We start from the raw sequence: 15,460 nt of genomic DNA on the forward strand, positions 1-15,460 counted from the left end.
GATTCATTGATTCTGAACAAATCGTTCGCGAACGACTCGAGTGCAATTCTTGTAATGATAGGATTAGAACTGAGAAACTTTGTAACTTCGTCTATACCTAATACGATTTCTTAGTGATTCATTCGTTCGCGAACGATTTTTCTCGTCCGAGCAAGTCGTTCGCGAACGAATAATTCATAATTTTTGTTGAAAGATTGAATAATGTTTCGTTTTGTCTCATCCTGCATCCTGCATTATTTGATTTGATTTCCAAGTGATTCAGTCATTTCCGTATAATTCATCGTTTCTAAGCGAATCGTTCGCGAACGAATCAGCTTAATTTTATATTGATGAATTAGAAAACGTCAAAGGTCAAACTTTGTAACGCCATTTTTCATTTTCACTGAATTTGATTCAGTAGTGATTCAATTTTTTTGAGCGATTCATCGATTCTGAACAAGTCGTTCGCGAACGACTCGAATGCAATTCTTATAATGATAGAATTAGAACTGAGAAACTTTGTGATTTCGTCTATACCTAATAATGATCTTTCAGTGATTCATTCGTTCGCGAACAATTCTTTTTGTCTGAGCAAGTCGTTCGCGAACGAATCATTTATTTTTTTACTCAGCAGGAAGTGGTGTATTAAAAAATTTGATTTCGAAGAGATGTTTCTGACTTTTCATCGTTCGTAATCAAATCGTTCGCGAATAAATCGTCTTCAAATTATTCTAATTGGTGCATTTAAAAAAGTCAAATTTTGTCACATACTTATTCACTGGATTTGATTTAGAAATGATTCATTCATTTTCGAACGATTTATGAATTCTGAGCGAATCGTTCGCGAACGAACTTTGTCCAGTTTTCGATGATAGGATTAAAACTCGACATTTATATCTCATCCGATTTTTTGGTGATTCATTTGTTTGTTCGCGAACGACTCTTCTTATCTGAGGCAGTCCTAGTGATTCAGTAGTTCTCGAATGATTTATCGTTTCTAAGCGAATCGGTCATAATTTTTGGTCATACTAAAAGATTTGTGATGTCGTGTCTTCAGACAGATTCGTCATCTATTGGTGATTCATTTCTTCGGGATCAAATTTTCGCATCTGACCAAATCGTTCGCGAACGAAATCACCTTCAATTTTGATTGAAGAATTTGAAAAATTAAAGTCAAATTTATCCCCAAGTCTTTTTTCACTTATGGATTTTTTTTTAGCAATGATTCAGTCACTTTCGAATGATTTATCGATTTTGAGCAAATCGTTCGTGACAGAATTAGAGACTAATTCTTACTGATAGGTTTAACATTTTGAAACTGTGAAATTTTATCGTGTCATGCATCACTATAATTATCTCATCTAATCTAATTTTTCAGTGATTTGATTCTTTCGTTCGCGAACGATTTTCCTCATCTGAGCAATGATCAAGTCGTTCATTTCCCATTTCCATAGGCGAATTGAAAAATTTTCGTTTTCTTTCGTCGTGTTCGATTTGGTTTCAATGTGATTCAATTGATCTCGAATAATTCATCATTTTTGAACGAATTGTTTGCAAATTCAAACAAATCAACTTCAATCATTTTTGTTGATGAAAATAAATTTTTGAAAATCTCCAGTTTTAAAAAATCACGATTCGTCATGAAAACAGGCAAAAAATTCATGAGAGCTCATAATCATAAATTACGACCATTGCATAAAATATATCTACATAGGTACTACATAGGTAATCTTTTAAAATTCATCAAAAAATTAGAAAATTTTACTGAAAATCAGTAAAATTATGCTCAATAATTTAGCTATTTTTGTCAAATATTTGAAAAATTGCGTAAAATTTGAACAAATTTGCACAAAATTATCAGAAAATCAGCAAAATTGCTAAAAAATAATTGATAACTTGAGAAAACTGGGGAAAATAATAATTAAAATTGTAGGAAATGATACAAAAATTTCAAAAAACTTGTAAAAACGAAGTTGAAATTGACAAAAAAAGTGTTAAAAATATAGAGAAAATAGTAAAATATCAAAAAAAAAATTCCAAAAATGAATAGAAAATATTCAAAAATCAATAATAAATTGGAGTTGATAATAAATAAATGAAAATTGGTGAAAATAGGCTACGTAGAATTTTAGAAAAATTTGACTTTTTTTTCACCTAATTTTAATATTTTATCAACTTTTTCCCAATTTTTATATCAATTTTACTGATTTTCTGATGACTGATGAGTTCGTTGTATTTTCTTCTTATCGAAAATATGTATTTTTTGCGATTTTCAATCAACTTTAAAAATCACTCTGCCAATTTTTTCTCATTTTAAAAGATTTTTGTAGCAATTTTGTGAACATTTTTTTTCAAATGTGACTTTGTTTTTAATCATTTTTATGCAAGTTTAACAAATTTTTCAAGGATTTTAGAAAAAAATTTTGCATTATGTTATACGACTTTGATGGAAATAGGTAAATTCATTTTTTCGTTTAGTTTTACAAATTTTCTTGATTTTCAACTATTTTCCGATCAATTTTGCCATTTTATCGAATCTTTCCCAATTCTTAACCACTTTTATCAATTTTTAGATTTATTTGAATAATTTTCAAATTTTTCTCCATTTTGAACCAGTTACATTTCAATTTCATCCATTTCAAAATACTAAATTCCGATTAATTGAAATCAATGTTTCGAGCGCTTTTTATACTAAGTCGAAAGCCATTTTCTTAGCAAAAGTACCTCTTTATTATTTTTAAAACGCATACACGAATAAGACTGATTCTGCACATTTTTTACTCAACAGTTATACGAGTAAGTGTCTAATTAAAATTCATTTTCTCCAATTTGAAAATATCCTCTCATACTCGCACTTTCAAATAATCATTAGATAATTCTAAAATCTCTAAAAATAAACCTCCTAATTCCCAATTATCCTACACGTAGGTCTATGTATGTACCCAGCCTATCAAAAATATACCCTCCGAGCTCAGTATCGGTATCGCTTTCACACACGTGTATGCTGGAAATCTCCATACGTTATTATAGGTAAATAATTCTAGGGAAAGTTCAGTATAATATAGCTTCACCAAAGTACCAATCAATTTACCCTCTCTCCACCGTCCTCCTTCGGCCACCAACCTATTCATTTCCCATGTTTCATTGAAAATGACTCGTTACTTAATCCGCATCTCCAGTGTCATAATAATTTTCGACAGACAATTTTTATCGAGAAAGCGAACTTCACACGTGTTGAAAAAGAAGAGAAAAAAAACATCGGTCGCGTCCGTCGAATGTTTTAGAATTATCGAATTCCTGCAGCTTACCTTACGATTCCTCTCAAGATCATAATTATTACGGATTAGTTTATAGGCATACCTGCGTCTACTATAAAGAAGTTACATTTATGTCATTTTACTTTCGTTTAGTTCCTCAGCTTCGACTCGTCGTCGGAAGCAGTAGTTAATTTTTTATTAGACCAGAATGAAGGTGCGTTTATTTATACGGCCAATTACACAACATCGCCCAAAAGGAAGTGTGAATTGCACCGAAATTTAAATTATGCATAAATACTCCGGCATAGTATGCGGAAATTCGCTAAATTCAGCATAGCTATAGAGCCAGATGAGGTATGTATAAGAACTGCAGATACGCTACCGGGAATGCCATGCTAGTTCGCTGGTATGTGTGTTTATCTGTGACAGCGATATTTATAATTCATCGTTGGCGATTAAAAAACCGATGCTAATGATTATTCGCGACCATTTGTCCAAATTATTAAACGCTACGTACGAAATTCTTTTGTATACGATGTTCGTTTTCACCACGACCAAACGAACCAAATAGATTTCTAAAGTATTCTAAGCATTTCTAGGTAGGTATAGGAGGCTGCCTAGTGCCTAGCCTCATCATATGTATTGTAAACTGATCTCTTTTTAGCAACACTTAGCTTCATTTTGCTGATTATGCCGTGTGAATAGTATACGTTGGAAATTTTTATTTTCAATTTTAATGATTTATCGAGACGTATTACTCTGTGTGTACTGTGTATTTATTTCGGAAGTATCGAGGGATTTTTTTCAGGTAGGTACTCTTTTAATGACGATGAAGAGAAAACAGGTCCGTCTATTAGGAGAAAAAAATTACTCATGGAACGAATTGATGGTCGAAAATAATCGTGCGGTGTAATTGCCCACCTATGTACGAGTATCATATCCTAGGTCGTGAAATTCTTTTCCTTTAAAATGCTGCCGATGAGGTTACTTATGGATATGTAATATGTATGGTTCTAATTACACCGAGAGCTAGGTACGCGTCTCGTCTTTTTAATTAGGAATTGTTCGGTACACGTTTTGTTTTTCCATTGGAAATGGAAATAATGTACGAGTAGCAACAACAAATCGTTTGTTTGTCTATATCTGAAGCGGTGTATAGTGTGAATACAATGACCACTGTCTTCGAGGAAATACGAGTAAAGAGAAAATTAGGCAGGTTGTTAATTTATGCAGGTTTTTTTTGGAATTTTATATTTTCAAGCTGGATGGTCCCTTTCACTTTAGATGCATGTCTTTGAACCCTAAATGATTCATCGATTCAATTGAGGATTAACTCGAACTGAGATGAAAGAGAATTTTGGTAAAGCTCTTCAATTTCTTGAAATGGGGGGGAGGGGTGAAATTTGGTCAACCAGAATCTTCAAGATGTAAAAAAAATAAGCAATCAGTCACAAAATAGTTTCTTCTTATTTTTGACCCCCCCCCCCCTACTACAATGCATGTTTGTTCAAAATATGTCTGCTTTCTTTATAAGACTTGAGGTAGGTAGGTACCTATCTAGTGTGTTTTTTCCAACAAATCTGCCGAATTAATTAGTTGAAAATTCGTGCTTTTAGATCACGATACTTCAGTTCACATTCTTGTAAGAGAGAATGGAGGAGGGGCTTTGAATTTGAACTGAACATTTTTTTCAATAATGCTTCGTTATTCCTCCTTCTCAATCAAATATAAAAAAACCCACGAACGTGATGATTTTTTTCCTATTATTGAAAAAATACGACTCTATCAGCAAAAGTCACGATTTTCAAAATTATAGTAAAATGCCTAATTTGACTGAAAAATGTATCGAACATTTTCCTAGCATTACTCACAAAAAAGTGACGATTTTTGAAATGAAAAGAATACCAGACCTGTACCTTCTATGTAATTACTTAATAGTCTTATTAATTATCGTGAAATATTCATCAATTCATCATTCTTAAATGTTATACCTATCGTCGGATTATAAATTAAAACTGTAATTGTATAAAATTGTTTCGAACACGTGACGACTGATTATTAATCTAGTCGACTCATTTTTTTCATAACATTTTCATGGATTGATAAACGAAAGTGTGTTTTTCTGTTCAAATTAATTAGGAATAATTAACGATGTAATTAATAATCGATAAAATAGTCTGGTCTTTAATGGATCTATTGTATGTTATCATGATTATAGGTAATATTTGCAAATGTCAAGTACTTATCGTTAGTGAAATATTATCTTACTTATAGGTACATGCAATTTCGAAAGTGATAGGCTAGTGAAATTTTCAATAGTTTTAGTGTTTCTCAAAAGAATAAGTACTTTCATATGGGCGGCGATTTTATCGGAAATTAAATCAAATTGGAATTTATTCCAGAGAAAGTATTTTCAAAGAAATTCAATAGGTAGCTAAAAATGCATTTATGTAGATTTAGTGTAAGTAAGTACTGAGTTTTTCAATTTTTCAGATCTTTATTCAAATATCAACTACACAGTACTCGTTCTTTATTTTTTTGTCCGAAAAAAGAAACCAAAAAAGGCCTAAAAATAATCAAAAAGCAACTTTAAAAAATGACAAAACACAAGCAAAAAATTTTAATGTGAAAAAAAAACAGAACAAAACAAACTGAAATGATCTTATTTTTGATTTTAAAAAAGTTGAACCTGGTATTACGAAACTTTTTGATGAAAAAGCGAGATTTTCTGCCAACTTTTGGCAACAAAAGTGATAATTTTTGCTATTTCTGGATTCTGACAAAAAAAAATTCAATTGGGAAAATAAAGCGAGATTTTTGAACAATTTTTACTAAAACGTGAGACTTTTTGAATTTTTTTGCAAAAAAAATATTTGAGAATTTGATTGAAAAGCGAGAATTCTATAAAAAAAAAAAAAAAATGGCAAAAAGCCAGGCTTTGACATTTCAACGAAAAGCAGCACTTTTGGAAAATAATTGGCAAAAAGTATTTTTTTTGGCAATTTCTGGCAAAAAAAATAATTTCAATTGGGAAAATAAAGCGAGATTTTTGAACAATTTTTATAAAAACGTAAGACTTTTTGAATTTTTTTGCGAAAAAAAATATTTGTGAATTTGAAAGCGAGAATTTACACAATTTTTGCCAAAAAGCAGCACTTTTTGAAAATTATTGGCAAAAAGTAATTTATTTTTCAATTTCTGGCAAAAACGAGTTTTTTGATAATTTTTTAAGAAAAAAACAAGTAAAAATCTTCAACATTTTGCTGAAGAAGCAAGCATTTTTTCAAGAAGCAAAAGTTCAACGATTTCAGCAATAATTAGCAACTTTTGGGAATTATTGGTAAAGAAAGTACACACATTTTTTTGCAATTATTTTCAAAAAAATGACTGAGCATTTTTTAGGCGGAAGAACGATGCTTCTTGGCAATTTATGGTCATTTCAGGTAAAAAATCTGGACTAATCAATTTGCTAAAAAAAAAACTAGAAATATTGCCAAAAAGCAAGACTTTCGGACAATTTGTGGCAAGAAAATCCAGCAAAAACTAAGAAAATCTTCTCTCATTTGATACATCATTATACTTGAATACTTTCAAGTCGACACTGAAGTCATCAATAACATTATAAATAATGAAAATTCAATAAAATTGCAGAAAAATTGCAGAAGAAAAGTTGAAAACATACCTAACAGAATTGCATAAAAACTTTTCTAAAAAGTAATTAAGTAAATCAATAAAAATCATCGAAAATTGAAGAAATTACAGTAAACTTTGACAAAACTTAGCAAAACTGAATAACATATCGTTAAAAATATTGCAAAAAAAAAACATAACTCAAAATTAGTAAAAAATGATAAAATTTGAGTAAAATTGCACATGAATTGCATTAAATGCTACAAAAAGCATGATTGGAATGATGTCAAAATGTCAAAAAAATGAGCACGTGAAAAAAATAAATGAAAATTACTAGAAACTGCAGAGGAAATTTTTATGAACTTTGACAAAACTTGGTTAAAATCGCATCAAACGGCATTATAAACCGGTTAAAAATGATATTAAAATAGAGAAATCTCTATTAAAAATCATTAAAATCACAAAGTCCGAAAAATTGCATAAAATATTGCCAAACTGACCCACGAACAGTACGAACTTGAATAAATTAAGTATAAAAATTCCTCCAAATCAACAAAAAAAAAATAATGATGAAATTTGAGAGAAATTCGACAAAAATTGCACGAAAATGTGTTTTAAGCACGTCAACAAGAAAAAGAAAAAAACAGCAAATATTTCCAAATAAAACCAAAAAAAATGAATAAATGAGGAGGTGGATAGCAAAACGCAATAACTCCATTTTTGGTTTTTTTGGGAAATTAGGAAAAATTGTCAGGAGGGGAGGGGTGGGGGGTCGAGTTCCAAAATTGGTGTCAAATGAAAGGGGAAGGTGCCACAAATAAAATTTCCACTCAATTTCAAAATTTCGGTCACCTGGGTAAGCACAGTGAGGAAAAGAAAAAAAAGTTATTGCGTTTTGAACGCAAATTTTTTTTTTTGTGTTTTTCTGCAAAAAAGTATTTTTTATTTGAAAAAATTGAAAAATTATAGGAAAAAAACTTATGTTTAATCGAGAATTTTCGATAAAAAACGATTAAAAAACTGGAATGCGAAATTCAAACAATTCCTGTGTGTGATATGGCGTTCAGAGAGTGGCAACGAAAGCACAATTTTTTTAAGTAACTCCTACCCAACGATTTTCAGTACCCACCCGATGAAAAAAAACAGTGTTACCACATCTGCGCAACTGAAATATATAAAAAGTAGTGGAGTTATTGCGTTTTGCAAACAAAATCTCATTTTTAATGCATTTAGCTCTAAAATCAGACTTGTTTTCCTCGATTGCGCTATGATATTCAACTGATGGACAAAATCTGACACCGGGAATGGATTCCCCGTTGAATTTTACATAAGGATAGATATCAAACTCAATTTTCGTAATTTTGGAGTTATTGCGTTTTGCTATCCACCTCCTCAAATAATGTAGAAAATTTTTTTTTTGTTTTAAAAATAATATGAAATTGACTGAAAATACCTTATCTCTAACTCATATCACATATACGAATAATCTAAATAATAAAGAAAAATTCAATTGAAAAATGAAATTTACTCCTTCGGGTAAAATCAAATGTTTCCAAATGAAACCAAAAAAAAAAAAAAAAAAAATGTAGAAATTGAATTAATTTTTTTTTTGTTTTAATCTACGAACCAGATTTTCAAAACGGGGTGTATAACAAAATTTCTCCGAAGAAATGCAGTAACTTTTACAGTATCTTTTGCATTACCTTATTTTTTTTTTATCTAGCTCACACCGACCCCCCCCCCCACAAAAAAACAATATTTTTGAACCGGTTGGAATTTGTCGATAAAATTTTTACAAGTATCAATTTAACAAGTGTTGCCATCTTTTGAGGTACAAAATGAACTTTTTTTTTTCAATTTTCACCAATTAATTCATTTTGAGGTTTTTAAAAAATTTTAAATCAATGATTCTGAGAAAAAATACAGTACTTTTCAGACAAAATGCAGTACTTTGCAGTACTTGCAGTACCGAGGATTTCAATGCAGTACTTTTACAGTACTTGCAGTACCTGTTAGACACCCTGCAAAAGCTCGAGATGTTCTATTACAAATTTTCAATCAATAAATCCAAAATTTTGGAATTATGAGAATTTTCGTGGTTATTGAAAATTGTTGGGGCATACAACTACCTATTTAGTTAAGAAGCTAAAAAAGCAAACGGTGTAAAAAAAATGCTCGAAATTAGAAGAAATTCCCATTTTAGAAATTTTGGGGCATACAACTCTCCTTTTCTCCTCCCCTCCAACTTCAAGTTTTTTTCAACAAATTCATGCCAGGGACCCTGAAATTAATCTCACACAAATTTTCAAATTTCAGCATCAAAAATACTCGTTTTTCAGCCAAAACGAACGACTGATTAAACGATTGAAAAAAAAAACAAAATTCTAAACAATTTCACTAAGTCGCATAATTAATGAGGGAGGGGCTGCTTTCTCTAAAAACTGATATTTCTTCCTCTTCCTCAAAAAAAAAAATTTCTAAAGTTGCTTTTTTTATACCTGAAAACAAATACATATCTCGAATACGATTCGTTGACTGCAAAAATACTCCGACAACGAAGTTCCTTCATTCAATCACTCTGCAACTCAAAAACTCCCAACGGTACTCAAGTTGCCATATCCATGTTTCGTTAGGAAAAGAAATATTTGTATTTACGTGCAACGAACCTTATAAATTGCTTATGCTCAATTTTTTAGATAATGATTCGTAAAATTTGAATTATTAATAACCATGACAAAACTATCGTAAATTTGTATTGTCTTCTTGTTAACCACCTATTTTTTTCTTCTTTCAAAATTATTTAATAAGTTTCAAAAATAGAATATTAATTGTTCATTTTTTTTTTTGAAGAGAGGGGAGGGGGTTGCGCTGTTCTGCATACAGTTGATTGGGAAAATTTGTTTGTTCCAATTTTCAAGCACCCATGAAATTCTAATATGCTAATTTACTTATTCAATTCATTTTTTAGTACGTCAGCAAAGGTGACAAATCTGGAAATAAAATAAGTATGTACTCACTCGAGTATATTGTGTTTTTATGCCCCCTGGAGACAATTTATAGTGTTATATCCTCTTCCTCCTTCTCCACTTCGTACTTCTCAATTCATTCAAAAAAACAAACAAATGACTCTTCTATCTATTTTTACTTCAATTCAATTCTTTGAATAAAAAACACAACATTTCTTTCAACTTTACATCAATTTGTACGTACAAATGTTTTGAAAAGCTCTCATCAGAAATTTGAAATTTATGCAAATAGCCATGTTCTTGCCACTGACCACCGCGATCCGTATCTCCTCGCGGGTCCGAGGACCTTGAACTCTCACTTGTTTTTCTTTCTACTCGTATATCGGATGGGCTTGTTGAAAACAAAACCAGAGTAAGTACTTGCGAAGCTTTAACTCTTGTAAGTAGAAATTATATGCATTTATGTGTACTGTGTAATGTACGTCTACAAGATGAATAAAAAATTAAGTCGCATGATCGACGACGACTGCAGAGACCACAATGGAAATTCGCCTTTGGCTGCGGTAATCTCTTAATGAATAGACATTCGAAGGTTGACCGCTTGAACGGAATTCTACGTAGGTACGAATAATAAAAAGATCAAAGATTCGCGGTTTAATCGTTTTACGACTGTTTGATTTCTCATTGTTTATACCGGTGTAATAATTTAAGCCTCTGAGATTAGGAAATGCGGTTAAGGAAATTGATCGTTGATTAAGTTTGGAATTTATCCAATTACCTACACAAAGTCGTACGTCGTACTACATCACATCGCACGTATGTACAAGTGAGCTGCTTTGGTAATGTGTAGGAATTAGGAAATTATAGTATCGAACTCGTTTGTGAAACAGACGCAGAATATACACTTGTATTGGACAGCATAATACCTTAATACCTCCATTTTTATTTATTAAATTTTAAAAATATGAATGGAATAAACTGAGACATTGCGACGATAAAAGCAGTTCAATAGCTGAACTTTGAACTTTCTGCAGTAACGTACAAAAATAGTATCATTTTGATGGGTTATTTTTCATTCTCTCGAGTGACAAATTAACCGCAAAATAAGTGCAAAAAAAACCTTCCGCATTACAAATGACTAATCAATCACGTAAGGCCGAACCACATCGACCAAAAAATAATGTAAAAATTTGATTCGATCAAGAAAATTTTGGAGTTTAAGACCGGACCAGTTCTCTCAAGTCAGCGTTACTCGTGCGGTGACAGTATAATGGCTTTTATTATTCGACTCGACTTGTGACACATTGCAAGGTTCACTATAAAAAAATTCGTCGAAACCCGGAAAGTTCAGGTTTTTTTACATTCTCGATTCGGAACCGGATTTTAGGCTGATAAATGTGATTTTTTCCGACCAAAACTCAAGGTTAAACAGATACGAAAAATTTGATTAAACACCTACCTAATAGTGAACCTACCTACTCGTATCTACACGACGAAATTATTGCCGAGGAAATTCGTGGAGTGGAATTTGGTCGATAAAGTAATTGAAAATTTTCGAAAACAAAGGAAAGAGTAGCTGGTGAAATCTAAAAGTTGACAGGGGAATTATTCAAATGCAGTTGTACGATTTCGACAAATTATTCAAAGTATACGAGTATAAAAAATCAACTATAAGAGTACCTACCTACAAAAATTTCAAAGATGAAATTTCTCCTAAAATTCAAGGTATAAGAGAAGGAATAAATTGAAGAGTTCAACTACATACATCAAATACATAGAACATTTCTCAGAAAATTTTTACAAAAAAAGTCTGGCCTTTTTGGGACGAATTTGGAAAAAACAGGATTTTTTGGCAATCATGGAAAAAAGTAGGAATCTGGAAATTTTGACAGAGAAAGTAGGATTTTTCTCGCAACTTTGGCAATAAAAAAGACTTGTTGAACAATTTTGATAGCAAAACAGGTCAAAAGAAATCTTTTTTTATGAAGGCAAAATAAACTAAAAAAAAAACAGGACTTTTTTGGCAATTACAGGGGAAAAAAGGACTTTTCAAAATTTTGGAGAAGAAAGTAGGACTTTGATCGCAAATTTGGCTAAGAGAAGGCTTGTAAGGCAATTTTAGCAAAAAAAAAAACGTGACCTTTTCATATTTTTTAGGCAAATTCTGTGAAGAATTTCGGTCCTTTTTTTTTAGCAAGTAATGCAAAAAACAGAGCTTTTTGGATATTTAGACAAAAAAGTAGGACTTGACTCGCAATTTTGGAAAAGAAATATACTTTTTGGCAATTTTGGCGAAAAATGGGATTTTTTGACAATCACAGCAAAAAATAAGACTTTTGGAGATTTTAGCGAACAAGTATAATTTTTTCGCGATTGGTAAATTGGCCAAAAAATGAGAAAATGGTTTTATTTTAGATAGGTAATGGAAAAAAATTCGAGATAAAACATTCCAATTTTTAATTGAATAATTAATCAAAAATAATTTAATAGGTAAAAAATGAAAAGAATTTCGCCAAAAAACATCTGTTCCTTCATTTGAAAATCAAACTACATATTGAAACAAAATCTCAGAATTACAAAAGAAATAAAAAACCAGAAAAAAAAACTGAAAATAGGCACAGATATCTCAAGAAAAAAAAACATACCAAAACATAAATGGAGAAACATTTCTCAAAAATATTTCAAAAGTCAAAAATTCATTGAAAATTTTTTCAAAAATGTTTCGAACCTCACCAGAAATAATTGCCAAAAAAAGGAACAATAAATTTTTTAAAAATTCAAAAAATAAAAATGAAAATTAATTCAAAGTAAAGTTTTAAAAATATTTAATAAACCTGAACATAAATTCGTTCAAAGTTAACGAATCAAACAACTTCAACTTGGACGAAAACAATCGAAAGAGCTCTAAAAATTCATCTACAATTCTTCTAAAATTGGAAAATTAGCCATTCTCGTAAAAAAAATAAAATCCAAAAATGAAAATTAAATAAAAATGGCTTCGATGGTTCAGAGTTTTGAAAAATTACCAAAAAAACATTCAACGACTTTTGACGTCACTCAAAAAAGTTGCCTAATACGAATTCTGGGATTTCATAAAAAATCTCACCATTTCAAATACGTAAGTAGGTGATTTGATGACCTTTTTCGTAAAAAAATTGCGAATGTGAATCAAATCAACACTTTCATTCTCACGTTCATCGAGCTGGAAAATAATCAATTAATCAAAGGACTGCGACAGAAAACTCATCTCAGATCACATAGAACGTTCCCAAGATTGTATATAAACGACTAAAACTCATTTGAAAACTAATCAAAAAGTCCTTAAGATGTCCAATGTCCATTAAAAATTGCTTCAGAATCCCATCAAAACTGAAAAATCCTCAATGGTGGGTTAAAAAATCAAACACAAAAATTCACAAAAAAAGATCTTTTCGAAATCACACATATAAAATCTGAGTCAATGATTTAGGATCGAAGAAACTGTCCAGAAATTGACATAAAACTGGAAAATCCTTCCAAAGCCATAAATTTGGACCAAAATGAGGACGAAACCAATTTTCAAAAATTGGGTCAAAGTTTCCTTCGCTACAGGAAAATTTCAAGTCATTTTGCGTCATGTCAGAAGTGTACCTATTAATAAATCCAACATCAAATCAAGACTTTATCGTGTTTTTTTTTCAAGATTCAAAAATTCAGATCAAAGACTGGAGAATTTCTTCATTTTTTTCAGTTTTTAAAATTTCAAGAATAATTCAATAAAATATTCATCTCTCTCTGTCAAGAATTCATCGTGAAATCGTGATTTTTATAAGTTCTTGAAAGTTAGCCAAAATTTGGAAAGTCTCATATAAAATTTGCTCCGACAATATTATGTAAGAAAATTCGTAGAAATTGCTTTGAAGTTTTCAAAAATCTAACATACCTACCTAAGGTTAAGAATTCATCGTGATTTTTTCCAATTTATCATTCGGTCAGGAGGATGAGGAGGAGGAGGAGGAGGAGGAGACAGAAATAGAAGCGATTGAGAAACACAACAGAGTATGGTAATGGACCTCCTAGAACTCTGTTTCAAAATTTCAAGTTTTGTGGAGGGGAAAGAAAGACTATGTTGGTCAAAATTTAAAGGGGTCTGAATCTATACACGGGGTGGGGTGTCCCTGAAAACATTAGATGCGTTTGATACCGAAAATAAGTAGATACTCGACGTCTGTGCTATTAAAAATCATTACAAACGACGAATCGCACAATTTTTTTTGAATTTCTCGAATTTTTATGGTTTTAGGGAGATTGTTACTGCAGGAGTTTTGAGGAGTAATATCCCAAAAATGAGTTTATATTCAAACTTGATGATACATGAAACATGACAAACGATATGTTACACGATTCTTTTATCTTTTTTCAATTTTGCCAAAATCGGGGGGTGGGGGGCTCTGGCATCCTCTTAATTCCAGGACTCCAGAACGAAAACCACATTAGATGGTTGTCCATAAAAAGATGTAGGTAGGTACCTATTTGCTGTATTTTTGAAAAGATTTTCAAAGGTGTCCTAAAGCTTTTGAACCATGTTGAAAGTGAATCTGTTTTATAAAACCTCGATTCTAAAAAAATATTTTGAATCTTCAATTCATCTTACGAAAAAACAAGGAAAAATTAATCAAAAACTTGATTCTTTTTGATAGAATGCCATGTGTGAATGCATTCCAAGTAAAAATGAGTGATTTTAATCCATCATCAGTGACCTTCACCCCTCTAAAAGTCTCCAAAAAATCATTCAGAATACAGAGGTCTTCCTGCTGCATCAGCATCTCAAACAAGGACCATCTCACACTCGCAAAATTCCACACAAGGCACTTGACACTTTCTCAATCCATCATCTCTTACTTTTGCCCATCCCTTCTCACCGTTCCCGTTCACCTCTCAGCACCTCATTTCAATCCTCAAACACGCTACAATTCGGTCACCAGCAAGCATAACACCGTCGCAAAAACATAATCCATCATGTATCTGGTCAACTTGGTTATACTCGTACTTCCTGCATTACCATATCGATCAACTTTACTCCAACGTCATTTTATAGCATATCGATATTTTCATTATTCTGACCCTCTTATAACCCCACCAACACGACGTGTGGAAATCAGATCACCATCACCGATGACGCACACACGACAGTATCCACTATCCTCTATCCAGTACACAGCTAATGAAATTATGCGATATCATAATACGAAACAATATAGTCTTTCGAAAGTCCACCTCTGGGGATTTCACTTTTAAATGAATTCTTTCCGCTCACCGTTTTTTTTTTTTTTTTTTGAAGCGAATTTTACGCAAAGATGATTCTACCAATTTAGGTACCTAGAGGCGAACAGGACATACACATGATTTTTGTCACATAATTTCATCGTCTAATGTGATGGTAGCTGTAAAGTAACCTCGTCGTACCTCTACGCCTAAAATCCTCATCTCAAACACGATATTTCTCATTCCTCTACGCATAAACATGTTCTTTTGTGACGTTGTCATTAAATCAACAAAATAATACGGTAAGTTACCAAAAAAAAAAAAAAACTACTCCAAAACCCTGCATCAGATACTCGTATTTCTCGTGATATCCAATTAACGTCA

General features: G+C 31.5%; 1 protein-coding gene across 1 annotated transcript in view; it reads right to left on the bottom strand.

The window, feature by feature from the left end:
* LOC135845675 (sushi, von Willebrand factor type A, EGF and pentraxin domain-containing protein 1) overlaps positions 1 to 15,460 on the bottom strand; it is a 165,774-nt gene that overhangs the window by 127,358 nt on the left and 22,956 nt on the right. The gene's annotated exons all lie outside the window — the stretch shown is intronic.

This window comes from Planococcus citri, chromosome 4 (assembly GCF_950023065.1).
Source record: "Planococcus citri chromosome 4, ihPlaCitr1.1, whole genome shotgun sequence".
NCBI lineage: Eukaryota > Metazoa > Arthropoda > Insecta > Hemiptera > Pseudococcidae > Planococcus > Planococcus citri.